Raw genomic sequence first — 9,997 nt, forward strand, 5'->3', positions numbered from 1 at the left:
ACAGGATTCCAGGCTGAAATTCTACGGATTTGGGCACCTTAGGGCTCCCTCTAAAACCCCAGCTATAATACCAAGAACTCTGATTAAAGATAAGATAAGAGAAGGGAATCAGGTACTACTCAACACCATTCTGTCAATAGGACTTCTTTTCCTAAGCCACTTATACTCCCTGATCTTCAATGGGAGCTGTGCTACTTTGGCCGAGAGCTGGTAAAAATACAATACAATAGAATACAACACAATACAATAAATAATTAGACAAAACTTTTTTTATGTTGAAAAATACCATTTTGTTGGAACAGAAATATTTCATGGAAACATATCAGTTTCAACAAAAGTGCCATCTGGGTATGTTCTTAGGTCCAGGATGGAATTACTGATCAAAGTGAGAACTAATATTAAAGCCTGGTAGCAACTTCACTTGCCAAGATTTGAGTTCCACTTCTGAATCAATCAGACTTGGGACTTGAACACAATTCTTCCATGACCTGGGTAACTGCTCTAACCACCTGCCTGTAGTGGGCTGATCTTTTATGCATCTTTTTTCCTACTACCAATTTTTTTGAAAAGTCTTGTGTTCTTTCCATATCAGAACAAAACAACGCTTGAAATCTAGAGTTGGGTTTTTTTTTCAAAAAATGAAAATCCAATTTCCAGCCGGTCCTACTTAGACCCTTTAGAAAATCCCACCCCAAATTCTCAGGAACAAGGGACTGACATCAGAAATTAGAAATGATGTTTATCACTTATTGTGTGTCTTCTGATAGAATCTTAAGTTCTCATCTATGGATGGGACTTCATTGTGTTGCACAAGGCACAAACATAGCACAAGCAGCAAAGAGTCCTGTGGCACCTTATAGACTAACAGATCTTTTACAGATCCAGACTAACACGGCTACCCTTCTGATACTAAACATAGCACAGAATCCGTCCCTAGTCCAAAAATCTTACACTCTAAAAGACAAGCCAGGCAAGCAGGGTGAGACAAACAACAAAAACACCTGTTTCTCAGAAACACAGTAAAATTGTTTCCCAATTTCCCTTTCATATAGCAACTGCCCTTGTTCACCCACCTCCCCTCGGGTCAGTTTCCAGCCAAACACTTGGAGCCTGGGCTAGACCAGAACAATAGTCTAAGTAGTTAGAAATGACATTCTAAACATTGTCGGTTACCAAATTCTTAAAAAATAACTTTTAATGCACTTGACAATTCAATGAACTTCTGCCACTGTGTACAAAGGGCATTGCTCCCTGAACAGAGATAGACATCAGATTATAGAAGAAAGAATAAATGATTGAAAGTTATTGTAGCCTGGTATTTTCAAATGAGTCACAGCAATAAAAGCTGCGCAACTAACTAGCTTATGCTTCTTTGAAAACCCCAGCTGTAATACCTATCCTCTCCATTTGAATTTATTTTTGCACAGATAACAATATTTAGCACTTGTATAGCTCTTTACATCTTGAAAGCAATGTGAAAAAGTGGCTATTCATTCACACAACATGCCTAGATGCTAATGGCCTGATTTAAGGCACTTTGAGGTAAATGTTTGACTAGATCAGTATGATTGTGGCCATTTTAAGATGGGGAAACTAAAGCAGGGATATGAAGTGATATGTTCAAATCACAAAGACAGCTGAGGAGAGAACACAAGAGATGAGATTCCCACTTCTCTGCACTGATTGGAAATGGGCTGGCATCTATCAATCTTTCTATGTATCTATACATATATTTTCTTCTTTTCCTGTTTGGCTCAGTAAAGTTACTATACCAGTACATTCCACAGGTTAATGTATTGGAAATTTTCCATTATTACATTTTTTTCAAGAGGTACTATCTTTCTGATGAAACAAAGATTTTTGCAAATCAATCAATCAATAAAATAAGTTTGGGACTTTCATCAGTTCAATAACAAGAAGAAGTTATTTCCGGTGACTAAAGAACAAAATGTTTTGACTGAAAACTTCTGGCTTATGAAAGGGTTTTTTCTTTGTTTTGTTTTGTTTTTTTTTACAAAATCATGAAAAAGAAAATTTTTTGTTTTTTTGTTATAAATTTTGATGCAAAGAGCAACTTTCCCAACTGATTCTATTAGTTATACAATTTACAAATAATAGCATTTCCTTTTGTTCATGCTAGATTTCATATTAGAAAAAAAGTGATAAGATAGACTCATTCCTTGAGCACAGGTGTGTTGATTCTTCAGTGAGGCAAATTTTCTGAACAGTAATTTTCAGGTAGCTCACATTACCAGGAAAGGCAAAGCTATTTCTCAATACAGCTACTTTAAACTTTAATTCCAGGATATGCTGGATCTGGCTAATGGATCAAACTTACCATGTCTTCTGATAGAGCTTGTCAATACAAACTCCCTTCATTCACAATGTTTTTTCTCTCTGGATGACACACAATAGCCTTGGCTGCTGAAAAATAACATGGTTTATCTTGCTTTCTCCCCACTTACATATATAACAAATATAGGAATATTTCACACCTGGTTCACATTTACATTTAGGTCATATTACACTGAGTAACAATATAAAGGGACCTTAAAATGTACGTAATAAGTATAATTCACTCCCATTTTAAACCCCCATTCTACTGCCAGAGTGGTGTGAAGTGTTAGTATAAATAAGAATGTGCCTCTTCAAAACCAAAAGTCTTGGGCAAATTTTAGAGATTTTGATGTTGATAGGAAACTCCTTCCACCATTATCCAACTGGCTTTACCCCTACCTATCTTGTTAATGAACTGCAGCTCAAATTGGCTGCATGAGGAGATTACTTTTGTACTCCATCCCCATCTTCCCAGCACCCTGAGGATATTCAGTGTCAACAGAATTTCACAGATTTCCTTAGAATGTGTAACAGACTCTGCTGAGTCAGATTGGTCTCCTAGTGAAAGCACAGTACTGACAGCCTGAAGTCCAGCATTCTAGTCCTGTCTTCGCCAAATGCTTGCTACACAGCTTTGGTGTGTTACTTAAGTGTCCTCTCAACCTCATTTTCCCAAGCGACAATATTATGACAATAGCCATTTACTTCCTGTCTGACTTTCAGTGGACATGAAGAACAATTGATCACTGTCCTTTTTATAACAGTGCTTAGTATAGTTGAAGACTGTTATCAGATCCCCACTCTGTCTTCTTTTCTCAAGACTAAACATGACCACTTTTTTTACTCTTTCCTCACAGATCAGGTTTTCTAAACCTTTCATCATTTTTGTTGCTCTTCTCTGGACTCTCTCCAAATTGTCCACATCTTTCCTAAAGAGCGGTGCCCAGAACTGACACAGTACCGCAGTTGAGGCCTCACCAGTGCTGAGTAGAGTGGGACAATTACCTCCTGGGTATTACATATGATGCGCCTATTCTATACCTCAAATGTTATTAGTGTATTTTGCTACTGCATCAAATTGTTGTCTCCTATTCAATATGAGATCTGTTATAACTCCCAGATTATTTTGAGCAGTACTACCACCTAGCGAGTTATTCACCATTTTCTAGTTGAACATTTGATTCTTCCTTCCTAACTGAAGTACCTTGAACTTGTTTTTATTAAATTTCATCTTGTTGATTTCAGACCAATTCTCCAACTTGTCAAGGTTGTTTTGAATTCTGATGCTGTCCTCCAAAGGACTTCCAACCACACTCAGCTTCGTGTCATCTGCAAATTTTATCAGCATACTCTCCACTCCATTATCCAAATTATTAATGGAATAATTGGCTAGTACTGGACCCAGGAATGACCCCTGTGGGACCCCACTGGATACGCCCTCCCAGTCTGACAGCAAAACATTGATATCTACTCTCTGAGTATGATCTATCAACCCATGGTGAACTCACCTTATAATAATTTCCTCTAGACCACATTTCTTAGTTTGCTTATATGAATGTCATGGAGACTGTGTCAAAAGCCTTACTAAAATGAAGATATTTCCTATCTACTTCTTCCTCCCACCCACCAGCTCAGGAACCCTGTGAAAGAAATGAAAAGTTTATTTTTTGAAATTTTGACTTAAATTGACATTCAAATGATTAATATTGATGTAATTTTCAGTCAAAATGTCACTTTTTCATTTTGAATTAACATTTTGAAATGAAATGTTTGATTTTGAAACATTGGAACTGGAACTGATTGAAAATTTCCTAACAGAACAGTTCCATGGGAATGTGTTGATTCCATTAAAACTTTTAAAGGAAGCCAGGTAGGCAGGCAGTCTGTCTTCTCTATTATTTCTACATGAAATTTCAGAATTTTGATCTGGAAGAAGTTCTGAAATGTTTTATTTATTTATTTTTCATGATTCAGGGTGGTAATAATAAAAAGATGAAACTTTGGAAATTACTATGAAATGGGTATTCCGGGTTCTGACCAAAACTGTTTTGGATCAAAATGGATGTTTTGCCTTTTCTGAGTTTAATTTTTTTGGAATGTTACATTCCACAAAAAAATCTTCACATCTTAAATTTTCATCCAGATTTGAAATAAAAACCTTTATCTATCAGAAATGTAACCATTAGATCAAGTTCATATGATAAAAACCACTTTCTGCGAAAATGTATTGATCACTATAATTAAACTTCTCCCTTGTAATTTCTTTTTGTTGAAAAACAACTATTTTCAAAAATGAAAAATTTTGTAAAGAACTGTTGACTTAGTGATTTTTTTAAATGAAATTTTTTATTTCATTTTTTGTCAAAGTTTAAATGGAAAACTTTATAAAAAATATTATTGAATTAGATGTCTAAAGATAGGCAGATAAGCACCTAGTGGGAATTTCAGAAGAGCCTACGCAGATCAAGCACATAACTCCAATTGAATTCAATGGGATTTATGTGCCTAGGCCTTTGAAAATCCCACTATACACCTAATAATCTTTGAAAATCTGGTTCTAAGACACTTTGGTGCTTTTGAAAAATTTACCTCTAGTCTACACAAAAAGTTGTACTGATGTAATGAAAGGTGTGATTTTATACCAATTTAGTTAAAACCATGCAACTTTGTGTGTGGACATTATTATATTGGTTTAAACCTCACTTATATCAATTTTCAGGTGCAAACAGAACTGATATAACCAGTTTTGAACATAAGAGCCCACAAAGTCACCAAAGTTGCAGTGGACCACATAAACCTATTTAAGTTAAGATTCTGTGTCTTCTCCTTGTAGACAAGTCCTAGGGCCAGATTTTTTGAAGTATTAAGCACACAGTGGAATTTTCAAACCTTCTAGTTGCCATGAGTGCAGGGGACTGGACTAGATGACCTCTCAAGGTTCCATCCAGTCCTACTATTCTATGAGTCCTACTATTCCGTGAGTCAATAGATAGATAGATTAGATTAGATTAGATTAGATTAGATTAGATTAATTTAAATTGGAGTTGGGCACCTAACTCCCTTAGTCTCCATGGAAAATCCCAACCTAAATCTCTGTAAGGGGAAGGATGATCCGGTGCATAATTTTAGCAATTATTTTACCCTTTACCTAAATATTATTCAGTCCTTAGCCCAGCAAATTCCCATTGTATTTACCAGGATAATGCCTGATACTGCTCAGTAATTTTCACACCCATGTGGATGACAAACACTCTGACCAGGTCAGGATTTCATGAGCACAATGACAACCCGGTGGAACTGGATAGCTAAGCACTGGGGCTGAGATTGTCAAAGGTAAAAGGTACTAAAGAGGCAAACAGGTGCCTAGCAGGGTTTCCAAAAGCACCTTGGTGTCTAACTTCCATTGAAGTCTCTAGAATTCAAACTATAGTATATTAAAGAACACTAGGGAGCCTTAGGGTAAAATTTTCTAAAGTACCTAGGTGACTTAGGAGCTTCTGTCTCATTGGCTCTTTAGTCAATTAACTGAACTTGAAAATTTAACTGTAAATCCTATTTTAAAAAGTGATTTAGGGTTGGATTAGTCAAGGTATTTAGGCACCTGCTGGCATTTTCAGAACACCTAGGTACCTAAAACATTGGTTTATATTGAAAAGGGAGAAAATATAATTGTTGATTGCCTATGTTGATTAGACTTTGATAAAAAAAATGTAAGGCTGGGATTTTCAAAGGTGTCTGAGGGAGTTAGGCACCCAAGTCCATTACATTTCATAACTCCCTTAGGATCCTTTTTCAAATTCAAATCCAAATAGAGGAGGGGACCAAATTTGACTTATAAATTAACCTGATATTGTAACTTTAATGAAAAATCAGAATACCAAAAACAAGCAATCAAACAAAATTCTGAACGTTCACTGTAAAAGTCATTGATAGATATCGGGTTAGGGACAACTTTTTCAAAAGTGGCTTCTAATTCTGGATGTCCCAAATTTGAGACTTCAGGATTAATCCATCTGTGAAAGAAACTTTTGGCCAGCACTGGAACCTGAATTTTTTTTTCTGAAGTTGTTTTAGAAACTCAGCATATCATAGTTTTGCAGTATTTGTGGGGTTTATGGACTGTTTAGCACAGATGGCTAGGAGTGAGGATACCTGGATTCTGTGCCTAGCTCTTTTAGGGGCACATAAAATAGCTGTTACATCAGTACTCTTAGGTTCTATTTCCACTCCTTGAGTGGTGTTTGGATGGTGGTTGGAGCAGAGTGAGGGCTGAGAAACAGGGCTCCTGGGTTCTAGTCACAGTTCTGACTGAGAAGTAATATTCCACTGACTAAATGGGAAGAAGAACTGCAGACTCCTGGCACAGCTTGTTAAAAATGTTTGAAAATCACAGTTTAGATTAAATTCCCCATCAGAATTTAAAATTCTGATAAAAAAGGGATACATTTTTGTGATTTTTTAAAGGAAAATTGCTTCCTGTTTTTTGGTTCTCTCTAGCCCTAAGCTTTGACCTAATTGGCTCATTGCATGATCTTGCACACCTCAGTCTCAATTTGTCAAAGGAGGTTGAAACTGACTCATTATTTTCAACCACCAAAAATGAATGCTGGTTTATATATGTAAATTGTTATTTATGCTAAAAAATTAGGCAACTCTGCTTTGAACTGCAATGCTGTATAACATCCCCGCTCCAACTTGGGACTTCAGCAGGCTTAGAATCTGAGACTTTCTGCACAAAAAGAATTAAATATCCTATTGACTTACTTCTGCTCCCACTAGCTCAATGACAAAAAATATATATTAACTTCCTTGGGAGCAGAATTAGGCCTATACTGAGAAAAACTCACCCTATTTAACAGGGATTTTCAAAAGAGACTACAGGTTTTTGTTCACTTCTTACTGACTCTCAGAGACTGCTGAATGCCGAACACCCACAGGTCCCATTTGAAAATGATTTTGCTCCTGAATCTTGAATAATTTACAGGAAAAATATTGCTTTTACTGTTGAAATTTTTCGAGGTTTTGTCAAAAATACAAGCCCCTCCCACACACCCCCAAAACAACTTTTTCTTTGAAAATTTTCAATTTAAAACAACAAAAATATAAATTAAAATAAAATAAATCTTGGGCTTTGGATGTTGACCATGGGAAAAAATATGCTTCATTGACAAAAACTAAAAATTGTGTTTTTCAAGGAACACCTGAAAATGGAATTTCTATCATGAAAGTTTCTTTTTTGTCAAAAAGACACTTTCCACTGAAAAAAAGTTTCCACAGGAAAATTTATGATAAGCTTAAAATTCACCCTGTGAGCAGGAAGGCTCCCGAAATGTAATAGCAATATCATATTTTCAGCCTTAAACCATTATTTCTTGCCTCTTTTAATTATCTGCTTTTTCTGTGCCTCAAAATCATCTGCATCCCATAAAGCCATGGTTGTGTTTAATCATTTTAATTTCATGTCTTCATTTGTTTTGGCGGGGAAAACAGCTGACCGCACTAGAAAAAGGTAATCACACCATTGTGAAGGAAATTATTCTCCTGGGATTCTCTGGGACCCAATATTTGCAGATCTTGCTCTTCATGGTCTTCCTTGTCATATACATCTTGAAGGTCACAGGAAATGTGTCGATCATAGTCCTAGTGGCAACCAGCCGCCACCTCTGCATCCCAATGTACTTCTTCCTCTGCAATCTCTCCTTCCTAGAGGTATGGTACACCACAGCTTGCATCCCAAAGACACTTGCCAACCTTGTGTCCCAAAGCAAATCCATCTTCATCAGCAGGTGTGTCCTACAGATGTATTTTGTTTTCTCCCTAGGATGCACAGAGTATTTTCTCTTGGCTGTCATGGCCTATGACAGTTTTTTGTTTATATGCTATCCATTGTACCATAGCTCCATCATGAACAGCACCTTGACTGCTCAGCTGGCTGTTGGCTCTTGGCTGAGTGGTTTCCAACTATTTCTGTCCCAGCATTTCTGATCACCAGGTTGTCCTTCTGTGGCCCTAATGTCATCAATGACTTTTTTTGTGACATAGCACCGTGGATAGTTCTTTCCTGCACAGATACCTACCTTGTTGATCTGGTGGCCTTTATCATCTTATTCATCGTCATCCTGGGCTCCTGTGTCATGACCCTGGTATCCTACATTTACATCTGTAGTAAGATGAGGCCCTGAAACATAAACCCTTATCAGAGGCCCAGTATGAGGCTTTAGGCCTGAACTAAAGTAATGGTCAAGTCTTTGCTAATATAAAGCAAAGTTAAGCTGTAAGCCAGAGGCAGGCCCTGCTCACAGAAGCTGTCAAGAAAAGGGCTGATACTGCAAAAAGAGACATACCCAAAAGGTACTGGACACCAGATATCAGAACTTTAGCATACTTGTACACTTCACACAGATAACAAGGAACAGGTTGACCCATCCCAATGACTGTGCCAAAAGGGTAATATGATGGATAGAGTTGTTTTGTTCAAACCAACATGTACAAGGTGAGAGGCGGCACCTTACTACGTAGAGGGGTTGTACCTTGCTAGGTAGAGGGGTTGCACCTCAATACGTCAGAAGTGATGTGTAACTTGTTTGTACCTGTGTATAAGAATGCATCCCTTGGGCAGTGTCTTTGTCAAGCCTAGGGGGCAGTGGAAAGTCCCGCCACTGACTGAGCTGAGTCTATTGTCAGGGAGCACATACGTACTGGCTAACAGCACCTTAGCAGCACCTTGGACTTTGTTTGCCCAGGAGCTGGAGACTGTGTTTCTTTTTGACAATAAACCTGGCCGACATGCCTTTGTATCTTTACAAGAGTCTGGGGGTTCTCTCGGGATCTGCTGTGTCAGCTATCTGCGCAGAGCGGGGGCAGCACACAGAGGGAACACACGCACACAGCCGAGTGATACCAACATTGAACAGAGCAGAGCACCACACCAGTAGCGTCTGACAACAACATCATCTCCACTATACTGAGAATACCATCAGATAAAGGATGGAGAAGGGCCTTTTCAACTTGCTCTTCCCATCTCATGGTCGTGATTATCTGGTATGGTTCGACCATTTTCCTACATGTCAGCCCTTCCATGAAGAAGTCATTGGAATTGACCAAAACAGTCACCGTCTTGAATACTATTGTCACACCCCTGTTGAACCCTTTCATATACACACTGAGGAACCCAGAGGTAAAAGAAGCCCTGAGACTTGTATTCAGGGAAGTGATGTTTTTCAAAATGTCCTGGAGGCCATTGACTGTCACAGAATATGTGGTGAAAGAAAAATAAGTCTGAAAATGGAAGATATACCAAAGTTTATAGTGCACTGGAAAAAAATCCCACAATCTCTTAGGGCCAGAATTCTAGAGATAATTAGATGCCTAGCCCCAGTAGAAATTAATGTAAGGTAGGTGACTAAATACCTTTAACAATCTGGCCCTTAGTGTCTCACATCCTTGAACATTTACAACCAAATTGTTAAACATATTTAGGTGCCTAATTGGATTTTCTATGAGTTTTAAAGGCCTAGATGGTTTAAAAAAAAAACAAAACCCTAAGCACCTAAATACCTTTCAAAATCCAGCCCTTATGTTACTTTGTATTTAATTTACAATGAAGCAAATTGCACGTGTGCCAATTATTTATTTATATTAAAGCATGGCCTATGTAGAT

The 9,997-nt window shown here is 37.6% G+C and overlaps 1 pseudogene; it reads left to right on the forward strand.

The window, feature by feature from the left end:
• Positions 1-367: 367 nt before the first annotated feature.
• LOC115641168 lies at positions 368-9,613 on the forward strand (annotated as a pseudogene).
• Positions 9,614-9,997: the final 384 nt, after the last annotated feature.

This window comes from Gopherus evgoodei, unplaced genomic scaffold (genome assembly GCF_007399415.2).
Source record: "Gopherus evgoodei ecotype Sinaloan lineage unplaced genomic scaffold, rGopEvg1_v1.p scaffold_33_arrow_ctg1, whole genome shotgun sequence".
Classification (NCBI taxonomy): Eukaryota; Metazoa; Chordata; order Testudines; family Testudinidae; genus Gopherus; species Gopherus evgoodei.